This window comes from Ooceraea biroi, chromosome 10 (genome assembly GCF_003672135.1).
Source record: "Ooceraea biroi isolate clonal line C1 chromosome 10, Obir_v5.4, whole genome shotgun sequence".
Taxonomy (NCBI): Eukaryota; Metazoa; Arthropoda; class Insecta; order Hymenoptera; family Formicidae; genus Ooceraea; species Ooceraea biroi.
This window is the reverse complement of record NC_039515.1, coordinates 13,541,009-13,553,394: the sequence shown is the minus strand read 5'-3', so window position 1 is coordinate 13,553,394 and position 12,386 is coordinate 13,541,009. Positions and strand designations below refer to the sequence as shown.

At 40.0% G+C, this 12,386-nt stretch overlaps 1 protein-coding gene across 2 annotated transcripts in view; it reads left to right on the top strand.

The window, feature by feature from the left end:
- The window catches only part of LOC105286045 (transcription factor kayak), a 31,910-nt gene that overhangs the window by 9,796 nt on the left and 9,728 nt on the right, over positions 1 to 12,386 (top strand). The gene's annotated exons all lie outside the window — the stretch shown is intronic.

Sequence of the window (12,386 nt, the reverse complement as noted above, 5' to 3'; positions counted from 1 at the left end):
TTTCATTAATAAAATGTAAATGGCTGCTCGCGCGATGAAATATCAAAATACAGGATTAACAACGTGTGTCAGAACGCGAACGTGTAAGCGGAAAACACGAGCGACTTTTTAACGCACACAAATAATCGATTACGCGCTCTTCGTGCAGGTGTCACGGTTCAAGGCTAGATCGATAGTACTACTATGACTGTACTCGGAAACTTTAGTCGCGGTTAAAGTTACAGAGTCGATAGACGCTTTTTCATAAAAAGATTAAGGAGTCAATCATTTTTGTCCAAAGCGACGAGTTGAAAGTTTTTAGCTCGCGAGATTTGGAAACTCGTAAGTGTGACACCTAATCCCGATTGTAAATTTCCGTATTGCGGAGGGGACAAAGACTTTTTCGAACGTCGTTATCCGTTTGCTGGTGATAAAATTCGTTTCAAACCTTTTAAAACGCCATTAATCACCCCCGCTCTCTCTTCGGTGCGCGATTTTCTCTCCAGACATTTATTAAGCGTGACTGTCAGGCAATCCACTGTGTTCGGCACCGACAAAAATAACGCACTGATTAGATAAGCGTGTCGTATTGTTGGCGATGATGCCGATGGACGGCCGCGCGTAAGTGAAAATGCATGTCCATGCGAGAACAAGGAAATTCATATGCTTCTTATTTGTAATCTCGTTTGTGACGGATTGATAAACGTGATACGTAACGAACAGAATACTCGCATAAAGAATAAGAGTGCAAAACAAACAACAATCACAAACAAAAGTATTAGTCGTTCACTGGTTGGAGATTGCGTTCTCATTTATTTCTTGTTTATGCATATACATTCTACATATATATATGTAATGAACAGTTTTCTATTTAATATTGTTTTATAAGTAGATCACGTTATTAAACATGTCGTCTTAATTACGGCTATCACCGTTGTTCTTTGAACTTATTGTTATTATATTATTATTATTTATAGCCGCTTATTATTCTTTCTACGGATGATCCTTGCTTAGTATTCACGGATAGACAATGTGCGTAATCAGGTAGAGATTGAACAACAATTAGTGTGGATGGACCACGAAGAGAGAATACATAATGATCGCTTACAATTGAGCTAATAATCGAGGTCGTGCTCGTGATGACGTGTTTACTTTAAATTTCCAAGAAGCAAGTTATCATATCGGATGCTCGACGCGGCGACTCTCACCTGCCAATTCTACCAATTTCATTTGACTTTGATTTCTACGAATCTTAGTTCGGCGTATCCAGTACCACTTACTTTATCGCTAAACGGAACTTTCTTACTCGAAACTAGACTTGACGAATGTCGCACAACTTTGCACAATTCATAAAAGATTTGTAGCATGATTGTAATCAATACAAGTCGGTATTAAATTTTATACAATTATATTAAAAAATTATATAAATTACAGAGGTAAATATAGAAAATACTGATAACTTTTAAAAATTATCTGATATATCCATAAATTATACAATTGAAATAAACATTTCAAGTAATATCGAAAAATGTGATTATTTCTAGAAGTAAAACTTGTCTGTATCACAAATTAAGAATATAGACTGTAATTGCCAAAAAATGTGATATTTTATGGATACTACGAAATTTACAGGAAATGTGGAAATTGCTTGTTTTAAAAATTGTACTATACTTGTTAAAAGTTTCCATTCTACAATTATTTTATCGTTGTTTATCGAAATAATTTTTCCAGCGTTTCTCGAGTTTTCTAAACTGTTTCTTATCGCTCCGAATGTATTTTTACCGTAATAGCATTTTCTACGACTAAAAGAGTACGCGAAGGTCTTCCTCGAAGTTGATGCTTATCGCGATCCATTACATAAGATCTGCTGTGCTTTCAAAAACGATTTCCGCCTTTTAAGTCGAACCTTAAGTCTTAAGTAGAACTTCAGCCTTTAATCCTCAAATATGAAAAATTAACACGCATGATAACCCATTTCAAATAATTCACGCAAGGTTAGTAATTTACAAACAAATGTTTCTTATAGAGATTAAAATTTATTTAAACTAATAGATATTAAGTGAAGTTAAAACTAAAATTGTAAGGCTTTTATAACTTTTATGTAGGAGATAATCGCAGATATTAAAATCGTACGTATGAAAATTATATAATATATAGGCATTGACGAAAGTATTTTGATCAAGGGAATTGATCAAGGGAATTGATCATTGGAAGAAAACAATGTTTAAATTTTCAAATGGCCTCGTCTGAGGCAAGAAACCGAAGGAAAACAGTTAAATCTGACAGGAAATGAGGAGTTGACGCTCGTTAACCCGCCAATTAGAAGGTTTAGTTGAAGGCAGGGTTAAGTTTAGCGAGAGCAATGCGTATGGGTCATAAGGCAAGAGGTGTCATCCTGCTCTCTGTATTAAGGAGATATTTCTTGACGTTTCCTTGGCCTGTAGTTATCTCTTCCGCAAGAGAGTCAACTCGCCCTCGTGCAACTCTGACGATACAAAGTCAAGCAAAGTAAGTGTAGTCTCTAACTCGAAATATGCTTTATATACTACAAATTTTCTCCTGATACGCCAGCCCTTGAGATATTTCTTACGTGCTTAGCATGTTCGAATAATTTCAAAGATGAAAAATGTTATCCGGGAACGATAAAGACGATTACGCTAATGCATGACTGTTTTCACAGTCGACAGCTTTTAATGAATACAGTTCATTATGTAAATGTCAGTTGCCCACACCGTTTAAGTAAGAAGTCGCGGAAATTTTCCGTTCATTACCGTTCTTTCTTTCTTTTCTTCTTTTTCTTTATTTTTTATTATTTTTGCCACACTGTTAGAACTCATTGTCAGTTTAGCGTCTCTCACGAGAGGCAGGGCGTGGATGAGTCATCGCGCGCAAGTCCGCCGGCGATTTATGAATGAAAATCCACGCACGTGTCGCGCGTATGTACGTTGCTGCTTCGTAGTGGCATGCTTGTGATTGTGTTTTATGCCCGCGCGAGATAAATCGATACCGGGAAGAAGGATGCATCGTACACGAGGAACGTTTACGCCGAAAGGTTCGCCTTCGCGTTCCAGGAAGCCGATCGTTTCGCCTGTCGTCGAACAGGAAAACTTGATCAAGGTTCTTGTCAAAGCAGTCTCTGCTTTTTTGTTTTGCTTTAAATTCTGAAATCATTTTCATTGAATACGAATACAATCCTCAAAAATTGAGCCCCAAAATTAATCACATCGGAAAATCAGCTCATTTTCCTGCGCTCTATCCTTTTTTCTTCCAGATGAAAACTCATTTATGAAATTCGTTTTAAATATAAAAAGTTTTAAATATACAATGCAACGAAGGAGACGCTACAACGATGGAATCTCTTTTTGTCGACAGAAAACATTTCGTATCATTAGCACCGATTTATCAAGATGGTTCGAATGCTCATTGCCGAATTCTCGTTACAACGTTACGTTATGCGCTCGATTTGCTTTACGACCCCGGTTGCGAAAGAGGAAACGACACACGTGCGTCTTACCTCTTCTAAAGCGGAATTCTGAGGACTTTTTGTGATATGTAGCGAACACTGGCGAACACTCCGGTGTGGTCGACCTCGAAAGGAGGTCGATTCCGCAGAAAGATATCTTGCGTACGAATGACGTCAATTGGCTTAACACTTTCCCTCGGGAGAATGCTTCGAGCGAGCGCTGGACCTCTTCTCGCAAACTTTCTTGCGTTCTCGAATAGAAATCCTCTTGCGGAATATGCCAAGATATCGCAAATATTATCTCACGTTGAACAATATACAGTTGTCCATTTTTCTTTGCTGATATCATAATTGCTTTTTGGCCTTCTTAAAGTTATTATTTATGCAGTATACCAAGAAAAGACAAAGTCAGTAAATAAAAAGTACTTTTACATAATTAAAAAGAAAACTTTTCTTTAGTATGATTCATCACGTAGAGGTGTTTGTATCAAGAGATACAGAATACAATTTTATGATTGCAATGATGTTAATCTGATGGATCGGTGATTAAAACTAGATTTTAAACTAGATATTACATTTAAAAATAGACATTCAGAAATGTTCTCACGTCTGTCAGAGCAGATACGCGAGAATAGAGAAGAGGACAGATATCGATATGTTTGATGACGATGCGCCAAAGCTGAATATATCGCTCACAGTTTTGCTTAGTACGCCAATATCTGCAGTGCAAGGTCACAATGTCGTCGATAATACGTCACCTGTGTTAAGCGCGTCGTGATAATAATGTCTGCTAACTGCGCCTTGGATCTAGGATGAACCTAGGACCGACCATGGGAGAGAGCTCATGATTAACGCGATAATATTATTACTGGTCGGGGCACACACGCACCGGATTATGGTAAGCCGCGTTCATGCGTCACGCGCTCAGGATTATATCTACTTGTAATAACGTCAACCGAGAGAGCTCGCCGTCTCTCTCTCTCTCTCTGGTCGTTCCTAGTACGAGCGAGTACCACTAATACCGCAAGACCACGCGACGCTGGAGAATGTCAGGAATATTAGATCGAGATAAAACTAGTGCACCATCGGGACATGGATTTCAATATATGTGGATATTTTTACAGGGAAACATAAAAGTAACGGACTCCCTTAGAGATAATATCTGTGTATAATTGATGCTTATGTTTTACCGGAATTTTGCATATATATATATATATATATATATATTTAAATCTTAAACGTTGTTTGGTTTGAGACATTAAAGAAGATGGTAAGAGACGAGTTTTCGTCCCAGCTGTCTGAAGAAAACGTTAAATTTAATTAATACTGATCAACGCGCAAATGTCTTTCGCATCTTACATACGTATCATTGCCACAATGTGGCGTTTTAAATTTTCCAACGTCATACTTCCTACTCGAACAGCGATTTACTAATGAATATCTAATGCGGTCGTTTCCACGTAATAATCCGTCGCGTAGAAATCACCGAGCATTATACGTGTCGCCTAATGGATTTTCCTTCGTACGTCATGAGAAACGTGCACTCTTTTCGGAGATAAGATCTAGGTCCTTTGAGGAGACTCGCGTAGTCGTATCGAGAGTCACGTATGACAATAGAAAGAAATAGGTGAATCGGAGAGTCACGGAGGTGGCTCACACACACGGGTCCATAATTCAAAGCGGATTCTCCCCGGACACATGATGGCATGATAAACTGGTCCGGCTATACGGAGCGATGCGCTCGCGAGTTCGAAAGGTCGTAGAACCCTGCGGGCCCTTTTTTAAAGAGTGCGTGGTATGACGCGTGGGATAAACGTATCCAATTTCGTGGAACTATTGTCCGTGGCTTACTGTGGACACGAAGGCCACAAAAAGTCGACAAAGGCGACACACAAGAGCCGACCTGTCCGGATATCGTCAAATGGATTAGTGTAAGCACCCAAGCATACGCAATGTAGGAGGGAATTACAATGCAGTGGAAATTATTCCATTATGAATATGTGGAAGCTATAAATCTTATGACATTTCGTGTCTCGATTGTTGCAGTATTTTAAAATTATAATAATAGATTCTCTTCGCCCACGCGATCGAAGCGCGCGCGCGCGTGTGTGTGTGTTAAAATATCAAAAAAATTTGTCTTTAGGATTGATCGTTTAGTTCTTCCTTCAACTTATTTTACGAGACTCATAAGTCTAAAGATTCTCATCGTTGTTTCTTGGAAAAAGGAGGGCAAGTCTCGAGTCCCGTATCGCATTATGTAGGTATTCCTCTTCGAACGGAGAAGTTGTCGAAGAGTGCAACTCAGTCGGAAATGCCTTCGTGGTTGCATCACTGCTCAGGAATTCACGGACCGTTGTGCTCTCAAAGTGTTTCTCCTTCTACGTTGGAGGTCCTCTTTCTTTTTTCCATTCTCCACCTCTTTCGTCCTGCATTCGTCGTCCTCAAGATATTTCCGATGAAAGCCTCACGCGGGAGATCGATGGGATTCCCGCGAAACGGCAACCCATTTTCCTTGACTTGTATTATTCTCGACAGATGATGTTCTATTCGGAAATCAAAGCTTGTGCAATTTTAACTGTACTTTTTGCCATTATAAAGATTAATTTCTACATTTGTATTTGTTATATTTTATCTGCAGTTTATATTGGTAAAAACTGGAAACGCTCAAGAATCGTCGGAAATTCTAAACTCATGACGTAATCTCGATAATTACGGTACAGGTTATTTGAGTAATAACTTAACCAATCAATTACTCTACATTACGCGACTTTGGCATCAGCGAATCGAAGCTAATCGATCATGGACTGTGAAAAAGTGGGTGATCGAGTGGCCTTGGAGTAAAATGTTGGTTTCATCAGACGTATGTATTTTTATCGTGAGGAATCGATCGTACGCCTATTATTCGATGGAGAATAACGTGATCGAAACGAGAATCATCGCTAGAAGAGTCGCATCTACCAAGATTTCTCAGATCTTGACAATCATTCTACAAAATCATTCTGTAAAAATAATTTATTCATGTAGAGTTAGCTAGCGTACGAATTGTTCCTAGAATCGTGACGCATTTCTCACATTTTATGTGGAGATTGATAATATCTTTTTATGTAGACAGATACGTATCTCTTTGTGCGCGATACTTTTGCACGAGTAGAATGTAGGAAATGTGCTACAAGTTTTTAGCAAAATCGTTTGATGGAAGCATTATCGACTTAAATTCCGAATTGAGAATTGATAATATTAGTCCATTAGCATCAGTCAGGATCAGTTGCGGATGGTTGTTACTCTTAGTGTTTGCTTTGTGCTTCTTTTTAATTCTTTATTGTAATTGTTTATTATGTTGGTCGTTTTCTGTTAAAAGTTACTTGTAACGCAATTTACTATCACACTTGATAAGGACCAAAAAATAATGGTCGAAACGTTGCGTTGACGATTGATTTGTAATTGTATTGCCAGTTTGGACAACAAATAAATTGGAATTATTATTGATAATATTAGCTTTCAATTATAAAGTGCAGACATAAAAACAGATATTTTTAAAAAAGGACGACGTCTCCACTTGGTAGGCTCTCGAGTTTCTTGATGGATATCTGTTTAGCGAGCTTGCTCCGACGAGATGGCGAAACCTTGGCACGTGATTTCGTCGGGCAAGGCCGTAGTGTGCCGCGCGGAATTTCCAAAATTACGCCCAGCAAACGACTCACTGTCGTTCACCTCACCAATCGTGACTCTGCAGCATCGCATTGCTTGGCCAGCCTTTGTTCTCGAGCTTTAACGCTAAAAACAGTCGAGCCGAACCACTCCGGGCTTATCTCCGGGTATTTATTGAATATCCACGGACCAGTACAAGGTACTTTGTTCGATGTTACATGAATGCTACGTGAAACCGGCTCTATATGGGAAGCTAATCGAATGGAAGCAGACATTTTTTTCTGATTTCTCTGATATCTAACTGCGATAACCGCGATTCAAACTTCCATAACGTTATAAAATGGATTTTTTACAAAATAGGTATAAACAGTTATACCGCGAAAGGCTTTATGTAATGATTCTCTTTACGCAATAACGCACACGTATCTATAATGCATTAGTTTTCTGAATTTTCTCAGTTTTTGTTTGCTTCTATGTTGTTGCTCCAAACAGGATTTCTCGGGTGTGACGACACAGAACTTACCTCGCCTAAAAAACTTTTGAGCTATCGTTGCAACGACGGGAAAGAACGGCGTGTGACCGACAACGCACCACTGTTCTCAATGATAATCGTTAATCGAGGCGCAGGAAAGGCCAGACTTTAATTAGACCGCCCTAGGGACGGTCTCAAGAACTCGTTGTGTCAAGATGATCTTTAAATGATATCTAAAAGAAGACTGGCAGAATAGAGATCTAATATCCATTGATTTTATGGTATTATGGTGCCTCGTTCCACATTGTCTTTACCTCACTTTACCTTGATTCTTGTTGCCGAGACGTATGTGCCGAGGCTTATCCTCTTTCGTCTCTGAATATAAATATAATATGTAATACTCGGGGCGAAAGGATTAAAAATGTACGCGCGACAATTCCAAGCTAGGTTTACATTTAATACGTATCTTTGAAATGGGCGAAACGATATCCCCATCTCCCCCGATATTGTGTACCGGAAGTAGACGGTGCGTATGACGCAACGTCTCGCATTCAATTTCACGTTTCTCAGTAGGATGATTCGCCGTGTCACAATGAGCTGTGAATCACTCGCCACTGGCGCCAATCGGATGTCGGACGTGGACACCGTCATTGGTCTCGGATTGTAGTACACGCACAAGGTTTTTCCACGCGTACGCAAAGCCGAATGTCGACAAATAGCCGTCGTCGTTATCGGCTGGTAGCGGCTTTTTTAAGCGCGACGAGAACTCCAATGAAGTCATCCCTTGTAAATCCCCTCTATTGACGCAGCCGACGGTGCGCTCTCCCGCCACGCTGCAGAACCGTGTTCTGGACTCTCTGGCGACTCCAACGCGGAGCGTTTCCCCGAGAAACAGCCGACTGCCGAGCAAGGTCGAAAACGGCCGAAGTGGCACGATCGTGCACGCGACCATGTGGCGATAGCGCAATGACAGAAGCACTGTCAGTGTCACTGCGACTGCCATCCGACGTGGTTGTACGGAAATTTCTTGTCTCGTTCTCCGCTGGATTCTTCATCCTTTTTTTCCTCCTATTTCTCCCTCTCTCCCCCCCCTCCCCCTCCCCCTCCCCCTCCCACTCTCTTTCTCTCTCGGAGCGTCCTATCGAATTCACCGCAAGGTCGACGGCGGTGGCGACGTTTCCTCGCACGCGCTCGCGTGTGACGTCAGGACGATTGTCAGAAACGCGCACGGGAACGTGCTTCGTTTCGTTTCTGTGAAAGGAAACGCGATCAGTCAGGTTAGGTCGGTGGAATCGACGACGATAGTTTCACGAACAGGCACGAGGTCGCCCGTCGTCGTTCTTCGTGTCCGAGGTGAGTCGAAAATCCATTTCCATTTTAGGTTGTAGCGAAAAATAATGCCTTAACGGCGGCCGCGTCCTTGCGCGCGCGAACTCGTTGCGATCCTAACAACGCGCTGATAATGAATTAGTTTCGAGTTGATACGTGATTTCCAATCACGGCGAATTCAATTGAATGATCGCTGCAGTCGCGCGATTTGTTACGTACAGGTAGCCAGTTTCTTCTTAATCGCTGCAATTTACGCTTCGATCGCGAGTCACTGCCGCGACGGCAGTGAATTATCGCGGATGTCGGAAAATCCCGAACGCGCCAACCGATCTTTGTTCGCGGTATCGGCGAATGAGGGAGATAATTATTGCGCATGTTTGTGTTTTCCAGTGTTTCTTTGTTATCGCTCTGTTTTGTTCCTCGCTTTTGTTTCTCTGACGCTTGTACTTTAGACTCGCTTGGTGTTCGATGTCGTACATACGCATAACCGTCATTTACACATATAAACACATTTTTTTGACGTAATTAAACAGCCACGTTCTCGCATGCACGCGCAATCATTCTTCGCGCTATTTTCGGAACATTTCGCTATGTGACTATTTTTGAAATATTTCGCTATATAACTATTTTCGAAACTTTTTCCCGCTTTAAAAGTAGCTTGTAAGAAACAAAGAAACAACATTTGATATCCAAGTGTTACGTGTACGCAAAGAGTAAAAATACATTTGTATTTTATGTAACTATCCTACGTATAAAACTATAATAATTGTATTACGATCTAGAGTCTAGAGCAATATTCGTTGCGCAGTGTAACGTGCGATTTTTCGCGGCATCATTTGCTGTCGATTTGAAAAATATGCGCGTGACGACATCACCGCGTCGATTGTCGTCAGCAAATCACGCTAGATAATCGCGGTACACAATGGTACGTCTTAGTTGCGAGTGTCGACGCAATCAGTCGTCCCGGTTTGCGTTCACTAAAATGACACACGATGCAACGACTGAACCTTAGAAAAACAGGTCAGAGTACTTGTTAATTAATTTGGAGCGTCACGCTATTTAAGACGATTGGGTAAATCTCGAAAGTCTGGACCGATCAATAATCTTGCGGGAAACTCCATCGTGTGTTACACGTCTGTATTTTTCTGACTGTATTCTGAACGTAAATAGCAGTTTGCACAGTTCCTTCCTGTTCACGCCGCCGATAGAACGCTAGACATCGCACTTGACTCGAGTCGCATAATCCATCATAAGTATTTTCTTTTTTGCTTTGTCTTTGCACATGTAACGTATAATATGTTTCGGTTTATTCACTTTACTCGTTAAAACAATTTCATCGCAGAGATTATTTTCTCCGATCCTGTATCCCTCGAGTTGTACCTTTGTCGCGAGGCTGCACAAACTTGTGGGTTTTTTCTATTGATATGTTTTCTATCTGCGTACCTCGCGATGCCACCGGCGTCGACACGTTCAAAGAAAAACGTGCTTTTATTTAACTTTTACATAGAAGAAAAGTTATATTTATTGCTACTTGAAAAACGAGTAATGATATTTAAGATAATTGAGATACTCTAGAGTGAAGCGAATTGAAAACACACACGTGGTGCGACAAAGCGTGATGAAAAATGAAATGTTTGTATCCCGCTTGTTTCTCATCGTCTTTTCTCTTAATTATCTCTTGTTGTATTCAAGCTTGTAAACGGAAGTATTATATTTATAAACTGAGTTAAAGATTTCCCCTTGTCGTTCGTTAAGCAAAGTTACGCTCTCACGATAACGACAGCGGATTTCGACTGGGCTTTTTTCATTTTTTTTCGCGCGTAATATCCCCAGTAGCATTATTAACCGCAATCACCGAAGGGCAGCAGAAAGAAGTGGGATTGTAGACTATAGATAGACTACAAGTAAATAGTGGTGTAGCACGGTTCTCGGGCGACGTCGATTTATTGAAACTGTTCGTTACGCAATCGCGCGCATTACATCAAAATAAGTATAATCTTTGACCGCAAACGAGATCCGATAAAAAAAGACGACTCAACAGGTTTACACGTTATTGAAATATTATGAAGCTTGTAAAAGACTTGTAAAATGAAATTAAAAGTTCGTGTCCTTTTTCGTTTTCTTTGCAAGTCTTTGAAAAATCTGAAATGTTGCTGAAAATGTAACATGTACACCTCTCGCGTTTGAATTTTTCCGTTAACACATGAGCCACGGCAACATCTTTCACGCAGAATGGTCGTTGCAACGACGTGTTTAGTGTTAACGAGACGTGTGCGAGGCTCGGCTGGTCAAACACGCGGATTGTTTATCGTAACCTGGCTGCCACGTGTTTTCATATCAAGACGAGATAAGCTGGTTTCGAATGTCCATCTCGTGTTCATAGAGCTTTGCTTCCTAATACACAAAAGCAAACAGGTTTAACAACGCGAGATATTGATTTCGTGACTGGAAGAATGTCAATCATGTGCGCAAATATTCGTATCGTTGTTAATTTGCAAAGTATATTGCAAAAATCTTTAGTACTAATGAATTGGCAAATGAATTAATTTTCCAATTTTATTAACATTTATTTTTATCGAAATAATTCGATTTATTTATTTCTTTTTATTATTAAAGTGATTCGAAATAATTTTAAAATAAAACCTACTATTATCGTGGCGTCACAACGAGGAGGCGATACGAGGAGCCACATCCTGGAAATGTCCAACGCGATAGATAAACAACTCCCCACCCAACGTGACATGACCGTTCTAAGCCACTGTTTCTCCACTACGTTTCTTCGGAACGTTGGAAACAGTTTAAAAATATATTAATCTTCCATATTCTTTTTGTATCTTTTAGAGAACGCATATATTATATGTGTGTATTTTCTGACAGCATTAACAAATGATAGGCGTTGACGAATTAAATTATTTAATTATATTGACGTATTGCTGTGAGTGCAAGCGAAAAACTCACCGATCATTGATTCACATAATTCTTAATTCCTCGAAATTGAAGCGTTTCACGCTCGAGATCCTTGATGATGATGAGAGATCTTTTGGTGCGAATCCAACTCGATGAATCCGTGAATGCCGGCCACGACGACGACGACGACGACGACGACGACGACGACGACGACGACGACGACGAACGAAGTCCTATACGCAGGTGTTAAACTTAGAACTCGGACTAATTAAGATCCTCCAGACGGGCCAAGTAATAGGGAATTTTGCGCGGGAAAACCACTGATCGAAGATAAATCGAAAGCGTCGTCTGTTTTTGAAACTTCCGTAGCTTTATATTATCAATGATTAAAGTTTCTATTGTAGCATCTATATGGAATTATAAATGTATACGTGTCTAACAATAATGTCGATATAATTTTATCGCACATCTTATTGCATTATCATTGAAATGAGAACAAAATTTCAAGCATAAACGAGCAATCCATAAAAATAATTAGTTGTTGTAATTAAATTTACTTGTAAATACATATATTGTAATATATTTTTA